Source organism: Paralichthys olivaceus, chromosome 18 (genome assembly GCF_024713975.1).
Source record: "Paralichthys olivaceus isolate ysfri-2021 chromosome 18, ASM2471397v2, whole genome shotgun sequence".
Lineage (NCBI taxonomy): Eukaryota > Metazoa > Chordata > Actinopteri > Pleuronectiformes > Paralichthyidae > Paralichthys > Paralichthys olivaceus.
This window is the reverse complement of record NC_091110.1, coordinates 1,809,231-1,823,326: the sequence shown is the minus strand read 5'-3', so window position 1 is coordinate 1,823,326 and position 14,096 is coordinate 1,809,231. Positions and strand designations below refer to the sequence as shown.

Here is a 14,096-nt window from a genome sequence, read left to right as displayed (position 1 = left end):
ATTTCTAGCCTCCACACAGAGATCATCTGATCACAGTTGGACAAAACTGTTAGTCCAGTTGTTTAACAGCTGTCTATGACTTTCACTTAACTTGATGTGCACACATCGGCCATGTCCTCAGTGTCCCTAACACGCTGTCCAAGTCTGAGCCTGTATCACTTTCAGCCACACAAGCACAGAATAGACTAACTAGTCCTCACCCTCCATCTCTTCTTTGCTCGTTCATTGTCTAAGTGCTAGACTTTGGGTGGAACCCTCCATGCATTTTAAGGACATTTTGTGTCTGATATCCGTGGCACATATCTCCTCCCGTGGCCAGCTGGATATCTGAAGACTGCTCTTAGTACATATTGATGGCTTGTCTCTTTTTCTTATCACTGAGCTGGCACTGTCTGTATCCGATCTCCGTGCGTCCTCATCATGGAGCTCATTCACCTGTGGGATACCCAGGTACTTGTAACTGTTCTGAATGTGTTTGTGGAGCAGTGCATCACCTTGGAATGCTGCACTGCTCCAGAGGTAGAGAAGGTCGTCCTCTAACCAGGAGGTTAATGGTTCAAGTCCCTGACTCCCCCAGGCTGCATTCTTGTGCAAGTTACCGAAACTGTAATAGAATAAACGATATGAATGTGCGTGTGTGGGGGGGGGGGGACTTGTACTGTAAAATGCTGTGAGTGATCAATAATACTGGAAAGCATTATGTAAATACAGTCCATTTACCATTTGTGTGAGTTCAACATTATGTTCTTAATTAAGGTTATCAGTACACTGTTGGTCTTGTACAGTCAAGTGCTTTGAGTTGTAGGCTTTCTAGTCGTCAATTCAGGGGGTGTTCGTGGTTTCCAAGCTTTGAGCTTCGTACTGACTCATGGAACTATTCAGTTCAGCTGCAACGATGCCTGTGGAGGTCCACTTCTGCAACACATCTGATGTAACATCACTTTTTTAATATTCACCTATCCCTTAGTCTTGATGACCATTCAAAGTGCTTTACAGTACAGTTTTTTGCCATTCAACCATTCAAACACATCCACACAGTGCATTTATATGGGCAGCACTTTTTCTATGGGAAGGCCCATCTGTCAGGGGCAATTTGGGGTTCAGTATATTGCCCAAGGACACTTGTGGGAACATCTTCATCATGTGCGTCCTCTTCTTTGGGTGTTAACCGCAGGTTACATTCACAAAGTTGCATCACTGCCACCCTCAATTTGAATTCTTCCTCACTGTCCATTTATTTTAAAGCTGTTTCCAGTCCAGTTGTCCAGTGAGAACAATCATCTCACACCGTCTGCTTATTGTAACATAATGATGTGTTCAGCTATACACAACATTTATTGCACTTCTGTTTGTACAGGGAGAGGGATCCCTCACATGTGGCTCTCTCTGAGGCTTCTATGTATATTTGTTGAGGGTTAAAGGCAGAGGATGTCACACCTTGTTAAGCCCTATGAGACAAGTTGGAATTTGTGAATATGGGCTATTCAAATAAGATTTGATTGACTGATAATTTGTCCTCTACCTGCCGTATTTACAGTAATTGTATCACCATTCCTTCTATACCATGTGCAAATGTCCTGCATGTTATGTACAACCATTTTAGCTGTTACTTTTGCTGTTTAACTATATTAAATTTACCTCAGTTTCTCTATACAGGCAAAGACAAACTTCATCTTTTTTGCCATTACTGGATTACAGTGATCTGCTCTTTGTGAATGCACCTGACCAATGATGAAAGAAGGTGGTATATTTGTGCTTTGCATTTAATTTCTGGCTGTGGAAAAATCATCACTGTGTATTGTATGCTGCTGCTAAATTGCCATTTCTGTATGCCTGCAGACTTTTGAATTGGCTGGGTTCTCCTAGGGTTGGTTCCTCCTTACCTACGTACATACTTGTGTAAAAGCCAATATCAACATTGCCTGTACTTTCTCAGTATCCTTCAAAGGTTGCTTCCCAGAGTTAGAAAACAACTTTGCAGAATTTTTTATTTCCTGGAAAATTCTACACCAGGATCAAAAATAGTCAGTTTCAATTGTAAAGGACCAAGAAATGTCTCTTACCGTTCACTGTGGATGCTCTTAAAAAGTCCAAATAAAAGCCAAAGGGATTTGATTGCCTATTTTGCAAACATAGCTTCTATCCCATTAAAACAATATCTCCTATATTGCCTACATATATTAAGAAACTTGATCTTTCCATTAATGGAATAGTGTAAATGAATAACCTGGTATTCGCCTGTGTTCTCCTTTCCAAACAGTGTTATGTAAACTTTAGACCAGCAGATTTGACTAAAACCCACTGTTAAGAAATACATTTCTTATTCTCGTGTGCGCACAAGTTATTTTCATATATTTATTTTAAGATGTTTGTCTTAATCAGATTTGTACCACCTGGAGAAAACTCAATCAAGTTAGCAAAGTTTTATTGTCACCTGGGAATGTCATACAATAAAATTCTTGGCGCTCTTGCACAGAGACACAGGATTGTCAGGAATCATTTGCTGCATACTGAAGGACAACAGGCTCAGCCAACAGAGGGACTATGTTTCAATCATAATACTTGATAAATAAATAAAAACTCTTAAAAACTGTAAACGCAACTTGTGCATCCACCACTCATGTCTTTACTACGCAGATAACTCTGTGTGCACAAGATAAAGAAAAAAAAATCATCTTTTGGTTCTTCAGGAGCTACATACTTGAGACGTACTGACTGCACCTTACAATATGTTTCGGTTTCTTGATATTTTCTTTGAAATGCAGGTTCTTCCACATGCATGCTGATGGCATGCTGGCCATAATCACATCCGTCTATTGTTTATTCCTGATGGTTCAAATGTTTATGTTCATGTTAAACTCAAGACAGAGCAGATATATAGAGATTCAATAAAGAAATAATATTGTCATTAGTCCAGTCAGCACACCTCAGCGATCAGAGAACAGTGACAGGGATCTATTGGCAGAAATGTAATATAAAATAATCTTAGTGATGTTTTAACTAGTGTTTTTCATCTCAATTGTATGACTTGTTAATTTCTTTACCATTGAATGGGCCTTCATATTTACATACTTTATATTGACATCAGAGGTCCTCTCTACGGAGGCTGTCATGTTTTTTACAGTAGCCCAAACTTGACAAACTAAACACCTTTTGAGTTTTTATGACAACTGAAGACTACCACAGGTTCTCCTTCATGTTTGGAAGGGGAGGGTGAGGTGGTGGGGTATTCAGCTGTAACATGCAACTTCACCACTAGATGTCACTAAATTCAACACTCTGAACCTTTAATTGTTGAAATTAAATCAATCCTCTTATATTTCAACATATATAACAGATGGTAGATATCGCCATAAATGTTCATAAATATTATAAAATGTCTGCTACTACTACTTAGACCATAGCTGTGACCATATAGGAAATGTGACACACCCTCATTCAGCCAGTTCCTTTTTTTTAGATTATATTTATTGGTTTTCATAATTCAAATGGACAATAACCAACAAAAGTATCAATCAACAATATAATTAAATACACACAATTTCAGACTGTAAACAAACCTAAAATATTACATATAGAAACATTTTTCCAGTTTCATGTTTGTATTTGTATGTTTGTCTGTTTCAAAATATTCCTTTTTTAAACTGGTTGGGGTCGCATCTTTAGGTTAACTGTAACACACAACACTTTGAATCTGTTATTACAGTGCCATCTAAAGGTTTATGAATAAAATAATATTTTGGGGTTTGGGGGAGAGGAGTTCAGACAGGACCCAACACTTGTAGTATAACATTTTTAGAGTTATACAGTTTAAAAGCATACATAGAAGTCATGAATTAATCGATAGATAATGAAATTTAACATATGAAATCTGGAATATGGTGATTTCATGTTTGGGTAATGTTTACATTATAACGTGCAGTAGAATATTAAAGGGACTCTTGAGTTTAGATTCCATCTCGACACCCTGGCTGTTTCCTTCCTGGTAGGTTTGCAGTGGATGACCACAGAGCCTGGCAGAGTGTTCTGACTCAAGTGGTAACAGTCTGGCCATCGGGCATGCGGGGTAGTCTTCACACTCCTGACCCCTGGAGGCGGCAAGAGCAATGAGCAAGAATGAACATGCATGACAGAGCACAGAGAGAAATTAGCAAGACAATACATGTCCCATGGTTCTATAAATTCGATTTTGATATTGGTACAGGAGGTGATTCTTATTTCCATATCGTTGGATTATTGCGATTGTGTAGAATGTGTGATGATAAGAAGTGGGGAGTTGATAGACCAGCAGATGGCAGCAGCATCAAAGCTCCAGGAGGAGCTGCTTCTTTCTGCTCTTTCATCAGGCTGAATTCAACATGGTTGCATTTTCAAAGGTACATATGTGCAAAATACCTTAAAACTACTGCAGAGGGAATCTGACCATTTCAGTTGGTGTCAGTGTATTTTTGTACTTAATCCAAGGTCAAATGTTGTCAATATGGTGTGGAATCAGAGAGGAAAAGCCCACAGGGCATCTGAATACAGTTCTTATTAAAACATTAGAGCTGATTATTATTATTGTCATAGCATTTGATGCCACAAATGTGTTGGCTTGGTTTTATCTTAACCTGGCAACCCCAAACATGTTCTCACTGATGGCTTATGGTTGATCTTTACACAATTGGCAAATCATTTTACCATTGGTTACAACCAATAAGTCTTTATAAATAGATAGATAGCTCAAAAAAGTCCCTTATTTAAACTGAAATGTTAAAAGTGATTAAGAAGATCAGGCACAAAGTAAAATCCAAAGTTCTTACTTCATCTGGGACGGTGTTGCATCAATGAAGGGTTTAATTCAATCAGGAAAATAGAGATTCTGCTCCTTGAAACAAAGCAAAATCAATAACTATACATAACATTTATAGTTATGATCATAACAATATATAATACATATAGTGATGACTGTTATTGCTTTTCCACTCTGTTACATACACTAGGCACAGAATAAATAAAGCAACCCTTTGTACAAAACACAGTAAAAAAAACCTAATGATAATAATGTATTATGATAATATTGTTATGAACATGTCTCTGTAGCAGCTGCTATTTAAAATTCTAAATAATACAAATGATAAAACCCCACTGATTTCCTGTGTTGACTTGTGTGCGGACTGAAAGTGTGACGGAGATTTGGAGAGCACATCTAAAAGATGAGATCAGGAGCTCACTCCGACAGATCCAGTCACCGGAGGAGAAAAGAGAAGCGGCCATTGGCGGAGGGGCTGGTGACGTGAGCAGCCGCCGGGCAGTGTTTTGAGGATGGGGAAAGTTTGTCAGTGTGAGGACGAGTCGCTGCTGGAGACTGAACACCGACACGACCTGTGAAGTGGATGAGCTCGGCTTTGTTTCTGTTTACCAGCTGTTGGACATATCAGCAACATCTCTGCAGCAGGGACCCTCCGCTGCTCTCACACACAAGGTAAGAGTCTCAGTGAAACGAAGCTCATCACACACTTCTCAGCCTCAGTGAGTGGAGGTACAGCTGCTGACCTCAGGGTGTTCTATTCGAAATCTAAGATATTCATGTTGGACTGCGTATGTGCATGTACCTGTACATTTCTGTACATGACAGGCATCAAATCAAATTACACACACACAGTGTCCATGACTTCAGAGGACATAACACTGATTCACAATCATTTCACGGAGACTTCTTCTACCACTTGCCTAATCCTAATCATAACCCAAACCTAAACGGAAATCAAATTTAAACCTAAAACAAGTCATCATGCCAAAATGTAATGATTTGTTAAAAGAAAGACAAATCCCCATAATGTGACAGTGTAAACAGATTATGGTCCACAACATGGGCATTACCTGGACCACACACACACACACACAGAGGATCATTTTGATGTTATATAATAATCCATATCTTTGTCTATCACGGTTCAAATCTAGCATTGATCTAAATCCCTCACACTAGCAGGAGTAACTCTCTTGTTGAAAAGCAAGTCCGATTATTTTCTGTTGATGCATAAAACATGAAACAGTTCTTCTTAGGAACTTAAAACTCCTCAATTCTAAGATTGATGATTATGGCCTATAACCTTCCACCTCTCATCCATTGACAGCTGGACAGCAGAGATCACAGAAAGTGTTGAGAACAAATAAGAAACCAAATCTGTTTTTTCAAATTCACAAGATCTGACAAGAGAACAGAAATGAATGCAGCAGTCTTTCATTCACTTTTCAGTCTGGACACTGAGTGGCTGGATGGAAGACATGCTGATATTCCTCTGTAACTCACCAGGAGCACCAGGACACTTCCTGATGGCTCATGGTTAATTTGGGCCTGAACAGTCAGCCTGATGAGTGACAGAATAACAAGCAGCAATGAGCTGATGGAGCTCCTGCATCGGGTGCACACTTCACCTGAACTGATAATAATCATCTGTCGGTGATGAGCGGTCAGAAAAGTAAAGAGCTGGAATCACAAAGCAGTCATGTGATTTTTGGTTTGCCATGTTCAGAGTGAGAGAGGACATAGAGAGAAATACTGCCTTATAAACTTTGAAATCATTTATTTATTATCTAGGTTTTTTAGTATGACTATATACTATTTATAGTATAGTGTTAACTATCGCTATACATAGGACCTAACCCTAACCCTGTAGCCTCAACCTGCCCCTCTAATGATAAAATGCTAAGATGGTTTTAAAAAAAAAAACTTAATGAATATAATTTTTTTGTAATTGTTGTTAAATCACAAATATTTTTAATCTGGATAACGTTCCTCCCAGATGTTTCTTAGCCGACAGAATCTGTGGCCTGGTGGTTTGTGTGAGGTTGTCTGGGAATGGAGTAAAATTTCCTTCCTGGATTATTGCTTTATTTAATCGCTGTTGTGGAGTTTATGTATGATATGCTGAGATTTGATGTACTGTAAAGGTTTCGTGGTGACTTTAGTGCAACCCAGTGGGAGGAGAGGTGTGGCAGGGGACTAGTGACTCAGGTGGTTGAACGTGTGTAAAGCTTTCTTCAATTCCATGTTCCTAATAAAGTGCTTAAACAGACTTAAACAGAAAATGAGAATACATTGTACTGTAATGGATCGTCTCCAGCCTCGAAATAATAATGATAGCTCAGACTGGGCTGTGAGAATAACCAGAACACTGATTTAACTCCAGGTCATAATGTTTCTCAGCAGAGTCTTGGTCTATCTCAACAACAGTGTTTGTCCGGTGCAGCTGTTAGCATGTCCAATCATGTCATAGAACATTTTGTTTCTCAATAAACTTGAGTGGCTTTTTTTCAAGTTCATATTTAATCTGACATCCATTGTCTGGTCTTCATATTTTAAAAATTCATGAGAATTACTTTTCTTTGTAATGTGTAGGAAGGCATTGGCTATGTTCCCAAAGGATGCCTGAGAAAGTTTAAGAAAAGTTCAGAACATAAACTTCCAGCTTAGGGGGATGGATTCTGGAGCTAAAATGAGAGGAATATGGTTGAAGGTGGAATAAGAAGTTGAAAAAAAACACATTATCTCTGTAGTTCCTCCACCATCCACTGACATCAGAATAGATCACAGTGCATTAAGCTGGAAATTGATGTTATCACCATAAACCTGTAGGTTTGTACCTTAATGTAAAAGATGCCTTCAGCTGAATGACAACAGATGAAACCATGTATCTACAGAACAAAAGTTACAACCCCATTTGAAGTGGAAACTAGGCTTTAATGGCACAGGACTAAGACTCATGTGATTGTTGTTGGATTTTGTCTAAATTTAGATAAAACATTTACAGGACTGTCTCAGTCTGCATCCTGTTTGGTAAGTTCCAAGGCCTGAGGTAAAATTTTTGTTTTATTTCCCCCATTACTAAATACAGTAGATAGGTTACACTCTGTCTATTTCTTTGCCACTGAGCATTACTTATCTAATTGCAGTACATTAGTAATGCGATACACGCAGCTTGACTGGAGTCATTTTTCTTGTGTTTTGTGTTTAATTTGAAAACAACCAATCTCCAACCTGAGTGTCTGGTGAATAAAGAAGTTCACAGTCACAGTACACATTTTGACCTATCATTGTAGGAAAAGCAGCAAAGTTTACAGCAGAAGGAAAACGTATGAGCATAACACCAGTGTTGAAAAAGCCTGGAATTTCCCGTAGGATGTTACGTGATAAAATCAAAGTGGCAGATCGTCACACATATGAAGCTTCTGTAGGATTTCTACTTTTCGCTGATGTGGTTTCCATCTCTTTCGAATTTCGGAGATTTACGTGCCACTGGGGCCCTATTGTAATCCTATTGAACCACAGACCATGCATGTCAAAGGTGCAGTTTACATTCTGCGCATCAATCCCGTTTCTTCTCATGTAGCTGTTCCACATATGCCACCTGTTACTGTTAAGAGTAGGAAAAGACTCATTGGAGAAAGACTGAACAAATAGTCCTGAGGGACTTTAATGGGTCTAATAAGTTGCACCTGCCAAAACCATCCAGACACACATTCCCACTTTTCCGGACCACCAAGCACGAGTGTTATGGGATAAGTGAGGAGAGGTTCGTCAGATGCAACCATGGAAACAACGTTGCAGATCTACATGTTTTGTTTGCTTTATTATTTTTGATTTGCCCATGTTTAATATCTTCAGTAGGCTGATTAAATAAACTAGGGGTTTATGCTTGCCAGTGAAATTGAGTTTGTAGTTTTTTAGTAACCGATATAAAAAAAATTTAAATGCACAAATGCAAACAAAACACCTCATACACAGGTCAGAATCAACTCTCTTACCAGAACAACGCTCGACATTTGTCTCCAAACAAGAAAAGTTTGTGACTCAAAACACACTGACCTAAAAAAGAGTTACAATAGGTAACATTACAATGCTTTAATCACTGTTCTCTATGAAGTAGTTTATCTGCTCCAGAGCCACCAGGTCCATCATATTGTTATAGGAAGCTGCTGAGAGACCAGCCACTAGTGGATGAAGGCCTGTAAGGCTCAGAGCCAGACACTTATCCATGTAAAGAGCATGCATCATGTTGGGTTCAAGCATCTAATGAAGGAGAGTAATTTGGAGATTAACCAAGGAGCAGCCAGATGACATCAAGCCGTATGCCAAATTTCAAGGACTACTAGGAAGAAACTGTTTGGCACTGTTTGGTAACCAGGAAAGCCTAGTGACCTCTGGATGGACTGCTGGCACCTGGGAAAAAACAAATACTGCCTACAAGGGGGGAGGAAGTGGACAGGACAGGACTTTGACACATGAGCCAGCCACACATACAATGCATAGTCTGGGTGAGATTGAAGCAAAGTTAAGCCGGGATAAAAACTTTGTTGAGGAACCTCCAGGAGCTGGTTGAAGTGAATACAGATCTCTCAGAAAGTGTGGGGAATCCAAACCCCAGGCAGAATACCTCAACCTCCACATCCACGCTAAATGACTTCTACACACAGGCAACCACAGCTGCAGACATCAGTGCACGACTCTCCACCTTATTTGTTTCATAGTTGTGAGATGGATGAGGGCAGTGCAAAGAAAGGTAGGATGAAGTGAGGCAGACTAGTGTGAGCAAGATTTCCTTCATCCTGTGGGTTAAAAGATAGCAGTAGTGAGTATGTGAGGGCAATGAAGGCAAGAGCCAGGTCAACTCCAAGACCAAAAATGATTTCCCATGAGGACTATAAGAACTGCCTCAGATCAACAGAAGGGTTCCTCAGCAACGGGAAGGCTTCTTGGAGGAATCAATGCATGCCAAGCAGCTGGAAGAGAGCTGAAGCATGAAGAGGAATCAAGGGACCTTTCACAGTTTCACGCTCTCTGCTAAAGGGGAGAGCAACATATTCCTGGCCTGCTTGCTTGTGGAAAGTTGGTGTATGTAAATGTAACTGTAATAGTTTGCAAAATGGAGTGTAAATACCATAGACTGTATATAAAGATGCGCGACCAAAGTGAAGCTAGAACGTGTTGATCATTACCTGGCGGCTGGCTGCAGTGTAGGTGCAAACTAAAATGTTAAGTAAAGGCCAAAATCTTTTTTTCCTCTCAAAGGTTGGTTTCAAAGACTGATCTCTGTCCTGTAAGTGTTAGATGTATTTGATGATATAAAAATGGGGAAATGTCATGATTGACAGTTGAGACTGATTCACTATTGGTGGAGTGCATGTAAATGTAGGACCTCGCCATTGTGTCTACATCCCTCGATCGCTACTGCAAAGACTGGGCTAGTAGCGTGATAGGTTTGGTGGAGTTTAAGTGGGACAACAAGACATTTTGAATGGATTTGGCAAGAATGCAGTGTAAACATATCCATAGAAAGCCACTAGGGTTGGGCGATATGCTAAAACTTTCTAATCCATCAACAAACCTTCATTAATGAATTTTTCACACAAGTGTGTGTTTGTGTGTATGGGTGTGTATGTATGGTGCACACATGTGCAGGGGCATGGAAGAGCTTGTTGAAAAGAAGAATACAAAATCAGTTATACGTTTAATCTGTAGGGGGTCGGAGGCCGTCAGCAGAGTCAGTGTGTGTCTGTGTTTAAGCGCAAGTGCAAGAGAAAAGTGAGACTGAATAAACAAATGAAAAAGATATATATACATATATATAAACTATGTAATAAGTGTCAGTTTGTAGGTTACTTATTTATATTCAAATAATAACAACATTAATATCAATATAGTCAAATTAATTCTTGAGTAGACTGAGTTTGAGTTTGATGAAGTCAGTACTGAGAAATTTGTGTTTGGAATTGTAGAAAAAAAAACCCTATATATATGTATTTATATATATATATATATATATATACACACACATTGTAGTTTTTCCATTTAGAGATCTGATTCAATTCTTTTACAATCACTAGCCATTATTTCAGCATCAGAATGTCCTGTGTGTTTAAGTTTTACTGAAGTAGTGAAACAGCGGCTGAGAGGGCTGATGTTAGAAGGTCTGTCAAACACACTGTTCAAACATACTGTAACTACAACTCAACAGGTGCTGTGCTCCAAAACTGGACAGAGGATCGTGGCAAACAATTAATAAGGGCTCTTTACTAATCCCCTCGCTATGACAACATTCATTGATTTATTTGTAGCCACTACAATATGAACTTTGACCACCGTATGATTTTTTTCGTATTTCAAATGAGTATATGCAGTGCAGAGCTGTGCACAGTGGATTGATTTGTTCAGCCACACTCCCATGATGCACATACTCTGACTGGCTATTAACAACATCATTTGGTCTTCCTGGACAGAGATGATGTATGCGTAGCATGAGCATATGACGTGAACTGACATACGTATGAACTCTCATACTTAAAGCTGTTCACTTGTGAGAGAACAGAGTGTGAGACGGATGGTAATACATCCGCAACACACACACACACACACACACACACACACACACACTTGACTTTTACTGTATAGTATTATGTTAGTCTAACATAATAATATGTTCGCAGAATTAATGTCTTTACATTGGTGTGTTAGCATCAATGCATGGACAACTGAAACTGATCGATAATCATGTGCTTATCTCAATTAATGGAAATATATTATATATATATATGCATTGAGTCCAGTCTGTAAGTGTCCATGTGAATGAACAGAAGCCTATGACTGCTGTGTTGTGTGCATGGAAACACACATTCTGTGGTATTTCAGTGAAAGTGAATGAGGGAAAGTCAGCTCACACTGCAGGAGACACACTAAACTGACTGCAGCTGTGCTTTCTCTGAGGTTTCAGCCAACCAACTAGGAATGACGGCTGTTTTTGAGAAAAGTATTCAAAGATATTTATATCTTTGCTCCGGTTGAGACCGTTGTCATTGAAGACAGGGAGACAATTTTTCTCTCTATAACACCACTATTTGTTGCTTGACGATTATTTTGGCACATCACAGGCTCAGTTTGTCAGAGTCAACATTACGTGGTGAGAGTTGTATACTATAATCAGTCCGACCTGTGCTTTGTCAGGCTTCCTTGACGTACGTCAGAGTCAGCTGTAGGCCTCCTTCATCAGCCTCAGCTGTTGTGTTGCTTGGTGAAACCATTGAGTGGTAATGAGAGAGTAAGAGTACTGTTGAGGCCTTCTTCAACAACCCTTCAAACAAAGTAAATAAAGCAATAATCTATATATTGTACTAAAATAGTCAATTTTTAAAAGTAATTGCTTATTCTGTAATTAGCCTAAATTAACGGTTTGTGGTGTATTAGACATAAATTGGTACAAAGTTTGTTGTGAAGTCTCAGTATCTTTAGTTTAGTTGTATTTTGAGCTGTGCAACCCTTGTACAATAGTATGGTCTGCAGTATACTGCTTTGTGCTAAAATGTGCTTTGACAAGGGTAACTCCAACAGCAACTCTGGATTTCCAAGGATTTCCATCTGTTGCATTGTGGGACAAAAGTGCTTACATGTATTCAATTGTGATCATACTATGCTCTTAACAATACTTATTTGGTAATAGTGTGTACGTTACTACCAGGTCATACCTGTGTGAGATGGTAGTAATTAATATTGTTCCATTGCCTTAGCTCAGCCTCTGTTAGTGCTGGAGGGACTTCTGACAGCAGGTCTTGGTTCCTGGCAGTCCTTAGTGAGCGGACAGAGAGGCGTCAATACTGTGCTGCCCGGAGCACTGTATCAAAGTTGTACAGCCCAGCTTAATCCGCTCCATTAGGATTTTTGTGTCTGGAGCCCTTTTACACTCACAGCATGGTCCTTGTTTTTGCAGCAGTGCAGTTGTCTCGGGGTGGGGAGAGTTTCAGCGTTGGTGGCTGCAGCTGTGCCCTCTCTCAGCTCAGTGAAACCAGAGAGGACTGGCCCTGCAGGCCTGTAAACCGCAGGCACAGACACACTGTCAACAGCCATGCAGCCACTGGAGACATCTGACAGGCTTCCTCCATCAAACAACTCTTTTGAAAGGAAGCTAACCAGGAGACACAAGTCTTACCTTCCTGGCCTCTTCAGATTCATCAAGCAGCTGGAGTATTAAAGTTGCCATCATGTATTGAACTCGCCAGCTGTTTCTGTACCATTAAGGAAGTTGACCAGACATACTTAGTGTGAGTACATTGACAAATCCTACAAATCGCTCCAGAGATTCAACTGGTAGATTTAATTTCAAACAGTGTACATGAGGTTTGGTCATTTCAATGTTTAAACACACATTATCAAGGACTGGAGACAGGCAGAAAACCTGCTCCAGATTGCATGCGACCTGAGACTGAGATATCGGTCACTACTGTCCTCGAATGGTCCAGCTAAAGCTCGTATTTAAACCCCATACGATATCTGTGGAGAAAACAGAACTGTAGCAATTCAATTTCTGACCAATATCTTGTGAACTATGAGGCACAGGGTCTAGAAAATCTTGAAATGTTGTTGGATGGTGTGGAGTGTGCACTGGGCTGTTCACTGGGTAGACAGAGAAATATGTTCTGCTCAATGGCCATGAGAAACAAACAGGGAATGAGGTGTATAGGACACACACAAGGATTTGGTTTTCTGTGTCCCAAGGTAAACTTCTTCAATCCTGCATCATGGACTGGCAGGTCTCTCTCTACCAGAGGATGATATACAGACAAAATGATTTCAACAACATTTTATTTTGAATTAAAGCAAATGTCCTGACGTTCCCAAAGACAGCAAGTGTGTTTTTTCAGAATCCAGTGTTTTTTCCACTAAAAGTAGATGATCTCTGATTTCTTAACAAAGGGCGGAGACTATGCTCCTCAGACAGAAACTGTCTTGTCTCATTTAGGTCATCCTTGTAATTAAGCTTTGGAATAGCTGAATAACAACAGAATGCGTGCAACCACCAATATCTTACTGGAGTTCTGTCAAAATAAAGTATCACAGCTGTGTTAAAGAGAACTGACCGTTGTCATGTTTGTAGGACCACACCAGCCAGAGAAGATAGATTGGATGCTGTTGATTATATGACCCAGATTTGTTTTATTCAAACATTTATGTTACTAAACTAAAGGCACCACTTTGGAAATTGAAGGTTCCCATTGAAATTGTATGTGACTAATGTGCTTGGTGGTGAAAGAATGCTGCAATTTGCAAAGCCTGTGGGTCCTCT

At 39.6% G+C, this 14,096-nt stretch overlaps 1 protein-coding gene across 1 annotated transcript in view; it reads left to right on the top strand.

Moving 5' to 3' along the window:
• The first annotated feature begins 5,237 nt into the window (after positions 1 to 5,237).
• megf10 (multiple EGF-like-domains 10) overlaps positions 5,238 to 14,096 on the top strand; it is a 47,883-nt gene continuing 39,024 nt past the window's right edge. The window contains exon 1 of the mRNA XM_020081808.2: positions 5,238 to 5,464. The gene's annotated coding sequence lies outside the window, so the exon portion shown is untranslated. The remainder of the gene's footprint in view (positions 5,465 to 14,096) is intronic.